We start from the raw sequence: 13,088 nt of genomic DNA on the forward strand, positions 1-13,088 counted from the left end.
AGTATTTACATGATGCATAGGCAGTGTAGTGTACTGTTAAAAAAAAAAAATCTAATTCTGTATATATGAGTTACAAATCAGCCTTTAACTCTTTAAATCATGTTTCTAGTCTATTGCATAATTACATACATGCAGACAGCATCATTCAAGACTGCAATTTGATACTCCTGGTATTGGATATGACTGAAAAAAGAATCTCACAGACATTCATACCTGAACTGTACCTTTATTGGCCAAGGTAGAGTACATGATCAGTGAATATATTAAATGTACAGGCTACAATGTGGGGATCTCATGCATGGTAATAACTACATGTATATACGATTTGCATCCTTGGCACAACGTTATATTGTACTCAATCCATAGGCTTCATTAATTTCATTCATTGTTTTGAAGTTGATACAACTGGCTATGATAGGTTCATAGCTAGGTTCTGAACTAATATGTATACCAAACGTTTTAGGGTCCATACACAGATCGGCTACATAGCTAGCTTCACATCCATAGGCATACAGGTATATTTAACATCCGCTGCACAATAAGCAAGAAAATAGTTAGCTAGCCACGTTACTTTAGCTGCATTGCATGGCAAATATCAATAAGGCAAGCGTACACAATTGTACATTTAATTTGCAGTAAATGCTTTAGCTAGCTAGATTCTTTACATCCACTGTTTCACAGACGACAGCCTGGTTTGCTGGTTGTTTCAGGAGTCCCTAAAACATGAAACAACCAGAATTACTTATTAACATTTGTATTATTATACAGTAGTTTCGTCCGGGGTAGGCCGTCATTGTAAATAAGAATTTGTTCTTAACTGACTTGCCTAGTAAAATAAAAAAAATAGTTTCAGCTGCTGATTTTCAGTTCTATTTAAGTAGTCAGGGACACTCCCATTCTGACAAAGCTAACCACTAGATGGCAGCATTGCAACTTGTTGAGTTTAATGCTTTGGCTCGTGTTTCTATAGGCTAGACCAGGGGTAGGCAACCCTGGGCCCAGATTCACAAAACACTTACGCAAAAACTTAAGAAGCTGCTTAATAAGAAAAAAAAGTTCATAAATGCAATTCCTCAACAATATCTTACGATTTGATGGCCTCAAATATCTACTTACAAATCCTCCTAAAATGTTTGTTGCTAGGCAACCGATTTAGATATCTAGCTAGCAATGGCAATCATGTTAGCATATTTCCTACTGAGATTACTGTTCTAAAACATGTTCTTAGGTTTGAAATAGTCAATACTGAAACTTTCAGATGAAGTTTGTGAGTGAATTAAACATGTTCAATTGCTTCCATGAGCTTATTCTCTCACTGCCCAGAGTTTAATTTGTAAACTTGGAAAAGAGAGAACAACCTTATATAACAAAGTGTTCTTAATAAGTCCAAGTAAAGGAAGTGGAATTGCTTTGCAAACCTTCATATATTCTCTCTGAGTAATATTAACCTGAAATTTACCAATGAACTCATCAAACGGCAAAAACTCCCCAGCGTTGTCTACCAAATCACATACAAAATTAATACCCTTGTCAAACGAAAGGCCTTTGTAAATACATTTGAATAACTATTCCAAATCAATGTTTTGTGGGGGTAAAAATTGTGCTTGAATATAATTTTACAGAAAAATAACATTCGCTGGTGAAACGTAGACAATTTCACATGTAATTTTGGAGGGTCAAAATCACATTTCGCAAAACGAACAGTAACACACAATTTCCATACAACATTGTACAGGTTGAAGTCGAGGGATTTCTTTGCCATGCCATCAATGGGTTCCAAATATGAACAGAGCAATAGACAGCACCCACATTGCCATAAAATCACCATCTCAAAACAATGTGAACAGAAAAGGCTTCCACTATTTATGCACAGTTGATGTGCAAAGACACTGCTGATTGTGCTGGAACACAACTCATTCTATAGAACAGCAATGATGGCCTATACACATACAGGAGGGAACTGTTGAGGATGGATGGCTTTTTGACAAGTGTTGCCTACTCATTTCAAATATACTTAATTGTCTTCTCTTTTGTAGCTATGTTTTTACTGGTCACACCACTTAACTTTTTGGTTGTACTCAATTTTTTATTTTCACCAGGTAAGTTGACTGCGAACACATTTTCATTTACAGCAATAACCTGGGGAACAGGAACGTATGAGCCAATTATAAGCTGTGGATTATGGTATGAGTGACAGCTTGGGAATTTAGAGAGGACACCAGGGTTAACACCCCTATTTTTACAATAAGTGCCATGGGATCTTTAGTGACCACAGAGAGTCAGGACACACATTTAACATCCCATCTGAAAGACATCACCCTACACAGGGATATTTTTTTAGACCTCAGGAAAAAGTGCCTCCTACTGGCCTTCAAACACCACTTCCAACAGCATCTGGTCTTCCATCTAGTCCAACCAGGACCAACCCTGCTTAGCTTCAGAAGCAAGCCAGCAGTGGGATGCAGGGTGGTATGCTGCAGGCTATCAATCACTGACACCAGCACCTATATTTAAGCCTTGCCATTTTTATTTCATGGTACGGCATTTTTATAAATGTGTTACTGAACAAAAGTATAAATGTAACAATTTTATTTGATTTTACTGAGTTACAGTTCATTTTACTGAGTTACAGTTCAATCCTACCGGTGTGCGTATGACGTTGGTAGGATAGTTTGATAAATCAGACTTCTGCTATGCGTTTGACCATTCTAAATTCCGTTTGTAAGTAGTATTTTAAAATAATTTCTATGCAATATTGATAAATGAGGCCTCCGGTGATTTGAATTTAGGCAATCACTGAACTGATCAGTTGGTCTGGTGTGGTGCCTAGTTGGAACAAAATCCTGCAATCCAGGGACAGGGTGGCCTATCCCTGGGCTACACTCTTATTATATAGTCTCAAAGTAGTACTGATCTATGATCAATTTTGTCACTTTAAATCATAATCAATAAGGGGGGGGGGGGGTGATCTGATCCTAGATCAGCACGCCAACTGAGATGCTTTATGAATACAGGCCCTGAAGTGAGGACTGTACACAGAGAGCTACACTACATGACCAAAAGTATGTGGACACCTGCTCGTCGAACATCTCATTCCAAAATCATCGGCATTAATATGGAGTTGGTCCCCCTTGCTGCTTTAACAGGCTTTCCACTAGATGTTGGAACATTGCTGCGGGGACTTGCTTCCATTCAGTCACGAGCATTAGTGAGGTCGGGCAATGATGTTGGGCTATTAGGCCTGGCTCGCAGTCGGCGTTCCAATTCATCCCAAAGGTGTTTGATGGAGTTGAGATCAGGGTTCTGTGCAGGCCAGTCAAGTTCTTCCACACTGTTCTTGACCAACAATTTTTTCTGTCATGCTGAAACAGGAAAGGGCCTTTCCCAAACTTTTGCCACAAAGTTGGAAGCACAGAATAGTCTAGAATTTCATTGTATGCTGTAGCATTAAGATTTTCCTTCACTGGAACTTAGGGGCCTAGCCCGAACCACTTTGAAAGTCACAGAACTCTTCAGTAAGGCCATTCTACTGCCAATGTTTGTCTATGGAGATTGCATGGCTGTGCTCGATTTTTAAACATCTGTCAGCAATAGCCAAATCCACTAATTTGAAGTGGTGTCCACATACCTTTGTATATATCGTGTATGTATGCATTACATGTGAATGTAAAGTTTTTAATTTCCTTCGACATATCCCTTTATGGCCGTGGCTTTAACCACATTTCACATACCCCCCTAGAATCCAATTTGGGACGTTGTGGGTTTAGCGGGTCATCACACATCGGAGTTCCATACAGCACTTTGAAGGTATTGACCTAATTTCATACCTCGACACATTGGATACACATCCTTGTTCCACATAATTATTAACTGCCTGCCTATAAGTGTCTATAAGCCAGCTGAATCAGTTGGGATTTTTTTTTATAATAGTCATGGAGTCAGACGTTATATTGCAGTCCTATTCAGAATGCATTGATAAGGCTTGCCTCCTCAGGGCCCAGGAGTATCCCACCTGTATGACAGTGGCCACGACGTACATTGGCCTGGTCATACTGGGCGACGACCTGAGTCGTGTCAATAAGGAGGCCTGTCTAATGGGCCTGAAAGCCCTGCAGCTAGAGGACGGAAGGTAAACACCTTGTCACTCTCCACTGCAGTTCATTTACCAGATGTACTAACAATGAGTTACTGTTACTTTCTTTGGTAGTGCCTTGAGCAAAGCACTAAACCATCTACACTTGTTACAGGGCCGCTGCACTGTGGCTGACCAATTTGCTTCCAATCCCTCGGGGGAGTCGGGTTGTGAGCATAAAGACAAGTTTCCGTTGTCTTTAGGTTGATGGACAATAAAGTATTATTTTCTTCTAATGTTAGTGTTTGGTACTTTATAGTTTGTTGTGCTATATGTGAACGGAAACCTGTTTAACAATGTCAGCGTTGAGACCACTGTCAGAGATCACTGCGTCCTGATTTAACCAGTAAAACCCTTTGACACAGCAAACCTCGTCCTTACACTTACAAAAAAGGCCTTTAATGTATGCTTTCAGATTCTATGCCATCCCAGAAGGAAGTGAAAATGCGCAGCATGCATCCGCTACATGCTCGATGACTGGTCGGGCATGGACATCAAGAAGGCCATCGACTACATCAGGAGAAGTACGTTAAGTCCGTTGTTTTACTTTGTCTCTTTCATCAAGCAGCCTGCTGCACTGAGCCTCCTCAGTCTTTTCTACAAGAGTTCAGCCCTCAACCACTACTTGCTAGAGTGTAAAACTGGGGTTTAAACCAACATTGGCTTAACCCAGTGTTTATTTCTGTTGTAGTCAACACGAGATAGACCTATATCAAGCATCTGTGTCAGTCGTGGCCGTCTTTTGAAGGTGCGTTGGAATCAAAGGGCCGTCTTGTCAACAGCCTGACCTTTTACAGTCAAAGCCTTCAGAGAGAAACAGTTTACACAAGTCCTGAGTTTTATTACATTCTCACTTTATCCTCCCCTCCAAGTCACAAGGGGATGGTGAGGCGGAGGTGATGAGATCAGGCACCATTGTATCCTGCTGGGCCTCATAATAGTGATTGTTTCCTCTGTGATATCCCCTGCCTTGCCATCACTGTAATCTAACAAAAAAATTATATAGTACAGTCTGGAGGGCAGGCAGCGGTATTTCTGTCTGGATGGCTGTAATGGATTACATTGAGCTGTGTGTGTGTTTTGGGGCCATGCAGTTGGCTGCTGTGACGTGGAGACACAGAGGCAGGCAACAAGCCCATGCAGCGCTGGTCCTAAGCTCTGGGGGTTTTCTCAGACGCCTATAAATCGAGGATATGATACAGACGGGAGGGAAGGCCTGTAATCCTCTTGCTGCCAAATTTGGTGGGCTTTTAACCCTTGGGGCGGGGTACTACAGTAAACATTACTACTTTCAACATTGTTACTTCCTCATTGTTATTGTCTCCAAAGCTGGTCTGCTTCATCAAGCGTGTGTATGAAGTGTGGTTTAGTTTAGTTAGCAAGCAGCACTGTGGACACGTGGCCGTGGATTGCTCCATGTGGGCATTGATTGAGCAGCTTGTGTCCTGATCTCGCCTTTCCTCATAGATCACATATGTCACCCCATCTCCAAGTTATTATACGGTTTCAGTGATGGGTATCTATCCCTCACATGGTCCTATGTTTGCCTAATAATCTGAATGTTGTTTTTGCTTCCTCAGTCATATGACAATGGCATTGGCCAGGGGGCTGGATTGGAATCGCATGTTGAGTATGGCAGGCAGCACCCGGGATTGATTGATATTATGGGTCTAGAGCGGGATTAGCCATTAGCCCAAAAAAACCTTACTAGAACAAATATCCTCTTAATTCCTTCCAATTAAGCCCTATTATTCCAGGGAATCCCCCGGGGTTAGCTAAGCTACTGCACAGAGATATTTGTGTAATGAAACCATGGGACGTTACACAAAGCATTTATATTCAAGTTAAGAAAAAAATGTGGAAATTATAACCTTTATTTAACCCTGGGGGGGGGGGGGGGGGCTTGATTATTAATATTATCTCAAATAGGTAGGTACATACTCCTAACTATCTGCCGAGTGCAAGGTTCTCCCTCATTGTTAGCGGCCGCCACACAGAGCTGCTGCCGTGGCAGATTTATACGCCGCCTCCGCATCTTCCCCCACAAGTACACCTCTGCAGTTGGGAAGTGATCCAAACGCTCTGATGCTAATGTTGTGACAGTTGAAAAGGGAAACTGGTGATTGATAGTGGTGCTGTGCCAGCAGCTGATAACCCCTGTCATTAAGTGGTCTTTCTGTCTGTCTGTCAGGTGGGTCCACATTCTGTGCCGTTGCCACCCTGTGTCTGATGGGCAAATTAGAGGAGATGTTCAGCAAGAGTGAGCTGAACAGGATACGCCGCTAGTGCATCATGAGACAGCAGAACGGCTTCCCCGGCCGCCCCAACAAGCCCGTCGACACGTGCTACTCCTTATGGGTGGGCGCCACACTCTAGGTAATGGGAACTGGGCTGGAACCTCCGCAGATATATCAGCGTACACTCACTATATGGTTCATTAATGCTGCTTTATTAGCGAAAGGTCCAGTAAATGAATCAAATATGTTCGTAGTATGCATTGACTTTCACTTAGTATGCCGTACTTCCCCTATGTTAAAATGTTTTATTTGAGTGATGCAGCACAATGGGTACCAGTGGTGTTATGGATGGTCCACCCTCCATTAACGGTGTTGGAGGGTGGAAAGAGTGCCGTGAAAAGAGCGTGACCCCGGCTCAACGTGTTTGCTGGTCTGTAACCCAGTGACAACGCCCCCGGTTAGAGGGAAATAAAACAGGCCAAAAGCTAACTCATACTGGAGCTTTAGTCACACACAGGAAAACTAAGGTACATGGATGGTTCTGTAATAGAGAAATGAAACAAATAATGAATATACACATGGAATGCAATGAATAAAGCAGGATGAATGTACAGTATGCATATCCATGGGCTACAGTAGTGAATAGAAATGGAACCGAACTGCAAAAGCACAATAGGTAAGGACTAAGGTAAAAAGCATGTATTACACAGGACTAATGTTACACAGGAGTAATGAATAGCAATGGCTGCTAACAGTAATAAAATGACAGCAGTGCAAGAAAGGACTGTATTTACTTGGTCAGTAAGTTACCTAAAGCTCCTAGAGAGAAATGATCACCTATGGCTGCAAATATTGAGGTGGCTTATTCTAATGCTTAGGCTATGTACTAAATCGAATATTGGACACATCATAGCGCACATGTTGTTAGGCCTACACATCATGAAATTGAGGCAAAAATGAGATGGTAGCCTGGAATTAGCAAAATAGAACTCAATTGATTGAACATGAAATTGATTTCAATATGACTGAAATATATAGGCCTATGTAGGCTACTGTATTTATATTTTAATGCAGTCATCTCGGTTTTCATTTGAAGCATATATTTACCCTTTGCTTGTTTATAACATGGCAAAGACATTGTCAATTTTGCATTGTAGTCAACTTTGTTCTGAATTCATCGGCGGTCACAGATGCAGATCAGCAACTTGATTCTATGTTTAGCTGAGATCTTCTGTGTATAAAGGGCAAAAAAGCATTTAACGACCCAGTTAGCGTTCTACAAGTGTTCTGAGGCAGTCGGTAAATGACAAGTGTTTTCAAGTGTAACTGTAGTGACGATGGTTTTGAGAAATAGCTCAGAGGTTTAACGATGCGCCTATGAATGTTCTGACGATGAACTTTGCCTTAAGATCAGTGCTCAACTTGGGCCGGAGCTGTCCGGAGAGCTCTGTCCGGAGAGCCCACTTCAAATTTTCAAGGAACTGCATACCGGCTCCTCTATAAAACAAAGTGACCTATTATCAGCCCAGATTCACACAGTGTCGAAAAAAGGTTGATCAAAGCGGAATGAAGGCGGGATTTGCATTCATAGACTGTTTGAGAAGTTTTGAATCTTAAGCATCCTGCATACACATTGTTTGAAGTACAATAGACCAACATAGCTGTAGTAGGTCAAAGCTGTGTGCTGGAAAACCTTGGTAGAGCATGGGTGGTGTAGGCATTGTGGTGCTCTTGAATTTTCTTTATTTTTTGGTTTCAGACCAATCCCTACTTCTGAATTAAAACTTTGTTTTTTGTTTTTTTATTTAGTAAGAGCTCTGTAGAGCGCTGGTGTGCTCTAGCTCTAAGGTGTTACAGTGATTTTTTTTTTCTCCCTCCTGGCCTAATTCTAACCTCTTCTATTTTCAGCTCCTAGACGTCTTCCGGTATACTAATTTTGAGAAGAACCTGGAACTACATCCTGTCCACTCAGGACCATTTGGTGGACGGCTTCGCTAAATGACCAGACAGTCATCCAGGTAAGGTTACTCTGGCTCTGTACAGGTGTAGATGGGGTGGGAGGGAGTGTTGGCCTTTGTCAATGGAAAACGCCCAGTAAGCCAAAAGCCAGGGGGCAGGGATGTCTAATTTATGAGGACACGTGGGAGGAACTGTCATGTCCTGACCAGTGAAAAGGGTCATTTGCCATAGTAGAATGGTCAGGGCGTGGCAGGGGGGTTGTTTTGTGTGTTTTGGGGTTTGTTTGTTTCTAGGGGAATTTGTTCTAGTTTTCATTTTCTATGTTTCCTTTTCCATGTTTGGCTGAGTATGGTTTCCAATCAGAGGCAGGTGTCTTTCGTTGTCTCTGATTGGAAGCCATACTTAGGCAGCCGTTTTTCCTTTGGGTTTTGTGGGTGGTTATTTTCCGTTTAGTTATTGTACCTAACGGAACTGTTGGTCACGTTTGTTATTTTGTTGTTTCAAGTGCATTCATTAAAATTCTAAAGATGAGCAATATACACGCTGCGCCTTGGTCTAATCCTTTCGACGCCTGTGACAGGAACAGGCCTTACGTTAAAGGAACTGTTTGGTTGAATTGGTTCTCAGGTCATTTAGATGGAGGGGAATGAGAATAAAGACGGAACAATATGAGAGAACTATCACACAAAAGTATTGTTAGAGTGCATGCATTGAAGTGTAATAGTTGTTTTAAAATTATTTTGTGTAATATTTCATTGCTAGTTTTTATTTTGACAATCTTTAGATGGGTTGCAGTTAAAAGAATGTATGTCATCATGGAAGACATACACTGAATGTACAAAACATTATGAACGACTGTTCTTTCCATGACAGGCTGACGGGTGAAAGCAATGATCCCTTATTGATGTCACTTGTGTTAAATCCACATCAATCAGTGTCGATGAAGAAGAAGCGACAGGAAGGATTTTTAAGCCTTGAGACATGGACTGTGTGTGTGTGTGTGTGCCGTTCAGAGGGTGAATGGGCAAGACAAAAGATTTAAGTTACTTTGAACAGGGTATGGTAGTAGGTGCCAGGCGCACTGGTTTGTGTCAAGAACTGCAACGCTCAACAGTTTCCTGTGTGTTTCAAGAATGGTCCACCACCCAAAGGACATCCAGTCAATTTGACACAACATGGGCCAGCATCCCTATGGAATGCTTTCTACACCATCCCTATGGAACACTTTCGACAATTTGTAGAGTGCATGCCTACAACAAATCGGGGGGGGGGGTGCACGCAAGGATTTTAATGTCCGCTTCCAATCTGTCTTTTCATTATAATTCAATGATGGTACATTTACTGTGCCTGGAAGGCTTTTAGTGGGATCCCATGGAAGACGGACAGTATAAAGGGGTCATGGTGCATTATTTATGGTCCCTTAAAGGGCCAGTAAAACAATGCATCCATTGACTGTTATTACTCACAAAGACAATTGAGGTAGTATCATGTACTTACTATCATGTACTTACTGCATGTACTATTCTTCTCTCCAGTAATGTGTAGCAGCCTATTCATGCTATCCTAAGAAGAGATACATCTTGCATAAGACAAAGTATGGAAAAGTGTTGTGATGTTTGATTCAAAACATAATTGGGATCAGCTAGACATTATTGGCAATCTGTCAATTATGTTAAGATCTGTTTTATTCATAAGCAAGTGGTCCATAGTGACAGTTATTGATGTATGCAATTTAATCCTGTTTTGGCAGCACTTTGGAGTAGCTCTCTCTTAAAACCACATCTTAGTTATTTCATGATATTATTCTTTGGTCTGTACAGCCATCAGGTGCAGCCACTAATTCATGTCGGGCAAATGTGAGGTTGTTAAAGGAGCTGTGGACCTCGCCTTCTATATGATTTTTAAAAGTCCCCTAGTCACATTCCAGTCTGACTACATTGCAGGCACCTGCCAGATCTCACAAAGGTGTTAAACCTGACGAAGATCCGTTTCGGATCGAAGCATTGTCAAAGCGGTGAATTTGGAGCATAAACAGTGTTTACAAACATACAGCTAACCACATCTTATGCTATAGCAATTGGATGCCTGACTGTGCAGCTGATGACATAGCGTCCAACCATTAGTTGATGCAACGTCAGCAATGCAGTCAAACGTGGAATGTGACCGAAACCACAGTGCCCTTTCAGTGTCAGGTGCTGGGGCATGTCACTTGGCTGACCTACCTTCCTCTCTCTTCTGGTCCTCGTGTCTGTTCCAGACCCGCTGCACGCCCACTTTGGGATCTGCGGCCTGTCGTTGATAGGGGAGGCCAATCTGCAGCGAGTTCACACCGCCCTGAACGTGAGCGAGAGGGCCTTTGAGTATCTGCAGCATCTGCACCAGACGCGAAGAGACGCCTGAAGCTGACAGCAGCATGCCTCCCACCACCACACCCCAGCCTCCAAGTACTGCCACCATAGCCCCTAAGCCATGTGCAGCAGTTCCCTCTGTTACCTTAGAAATAGAAACGATAGTGGGTCTCACTGAAACAGGGGGGAAAGGTGAATAAATAATTTAATCAGGCCGGGCGAGCGCTCATTCTGCTTAGAGTCTTTCGAGCTAGATTCAGTGTTATGATGAAATGCTTTGTAGATACTGTATTTATTTCCCTTCCTCTGAGACACATGCTCTTTAAAAGACTGAAATTCTACCTGCTAGAAACACTGTAGGTTCTCTGCTACATTCTCAAAAGATCTTTAAGACTTTTTGCCTATTGCGTGTCATTGTTTTTTGGTCAAAATGTTTTTGTCGGAAACCGACATGGTCACTACACCGATCAAGCCTCTTGTGTTTGTCCAGGATAAGTTGTTTTTTTAGCATCTGTGTATTTTGTTAACCTGTGTAGCTGGCTCCAGTAATATTTTGGGGTTATGGCAGTTTTCTGTACTCCTAGGCTGACAGTCACGAGAGGCTTGATCGGTGTAGTGACCATGTCGGTTTCCGAAAAAAACATTTTGACCAAAAAACAATGACACGCAATAGGCAAAAAGTCTTAAAGATCTTTTGAGAATATAGCAGAGAACCTACAGTCACGAGACCACTCCCTCAAACTTCATTCCTTTCTCTGAAGTGTGTTTCACACAGCAAAAACTGGGCTCTCTAACCTGAGGGGCCTTTACTGTATGGATTTGCCTGTCACTGCAGATGTGTTATTGGGTCAAAAGACAAATGAATGTTTGTCTTGACATGAACTATACAGAAAAAAGTTACATTGAATTCATTTTTTCTATACATTATAGAAATATTGAGTGTAGATGTTATATAAATGTCACCTCTATCATGCAAGTGCTCAATCTTATCACTGCTATTTCAGTGAGGTAGGTGGATTTGATATGCAATGTTATGTGAAATAAATAATAGCATAATTCTCTGTATCATGTCAAATCAACTAAACTTGTGCTAAAACTGGCTTGGAAGTGCATATTTATGTGAAACATGCCTACCTTTTCATTTGTGCAGAGTGCGAGATAGAAAGAAGCCTGTTAATGTTTCAGTTTAAAGTAACAGTAAATTGCCATCAGAGGTTATTTAGTCTTAGATCTAATCAAGGAGATTGTCCTTGGGGTCTGCAGTTTGCTGGTTTGCCAGTCATCAGTTAGTTTATCCACTCACCACTTTAATCAGCATCTCATGAAATCCAGCATCCCTCCCCTATCTTGATTTTTACTGCAAAGTGAAGGTGTGCCAACAAAATCAGCACAATGACAGAGTATAAAACAGAAGTACTTTATCAGTAGTACAAAGTGCCCTGGTCTCAGCTATGCACTCTTAAGACTACAATCCTTATGAAGACTCAGGAAAATGGCATTTTCTCTGCTACAAATAAAAAGTATACTGCATCTGACCTTGCATGTGACATGACATGCCATCTCTAAACCAAGGACGACTTTACTTAAAAGTTACATAATTGTACGAGTAATGCATTTCATAAAGAATGACTCAATCATTGAATGACTCAATCACACAAGCCAGTACCGCGTGGGGTCCATTATGTGGCTTTATATGATGCACTGATATTGGTTGTAAGACATGACATGGGCTTTCAAAGATCTCCGCTTGTTTTTGTGTTTTTTTTTTAACCATCCGCCTGAAGCGGCCATCTGGTGACGCCGTCGCGTTGCGTGGAACAAGTGGCATTGCAGCAATTATGCCCAATTTAATCCTCTCAATCGCTGAACCATTCAATATAATTAACAGGTTTATCATAAATCGCCGACCTATTCAATATAATTAACAGGTTTATCATAAAACGCTTGTCTTAAATTGTGGTTTTCGTTACAGCATGAGATCATTTATTTGAAGGGAGATGCTGGGAAGACCACAATAGGCTTTAGCCTCTAAAGACTATTGTTGCTAAAATTGTTAAACAAATTGAACAAAAGAACGCGTAAACCATTAGGCAAAAAGGCATGGCCTATGTGCTTTCAGATTGTAATGAACTAACATGTAGGCTAAACAACTCTTTATAGGCCTATCATGCATACATGAAGGCACTGTTGAATGCGTAATCAGGTGACTCCAATTTAATTCCTTCTTTTTATCTCAGTAAAATCCATTATATTCCCAAACATCATGAGATTATTATCTGTAATTTCAAAATAGCCAGTCTTATTAATTTGTTGGGTGAAATACAAAGGGCTCATTTGAAGACATCGCCGGTGATCCTGCTGATGTCTAACTGCGCGGTTAAACGCACGTCTGAGATGTACAGTGAGGGCGGG

General features: G+C 41.5%; 1 pseudogene across 1 annotated transcript; it reads left to right on the forward strand.

Annotated features, from left to right (window-relative positions):
* Positions 1-4,598: 4,598 nt before the first annotated feature.
* LOC106580175 (geranylgeranyl transferase type-1 subunit beta-like) lies at positions 4,599-11,064 on the forward strand (annotated as a pseudogene). Its single transcript, XR_014381969.1, has 4 exons — positions 4,599-4,656; positions 6,324-6,508; positions 8,278-8,387; positions 10,586-11,064. The product of XR_014381969.1 is annotated as a geranylgeranyl transferase type-1 subunit beta-like (transcript).
* The last annotated feature ends 2,024 nt before the right edge of the window (positions 11,065-13,088 follow it).

This window comes from Salmo salar, chromosome 20 (genome assembly GCF_965601325.2).
Source record: "Salmo salar chromosome 20, fSalSal1, whole genome shotgun sequence".
Classification (NCBI taxonomy): Eukaryota; Metazoa; Chordata; class Actinopteri; order Salmoniformes; family Salmonidae; genus Salmo; species Salmo salar.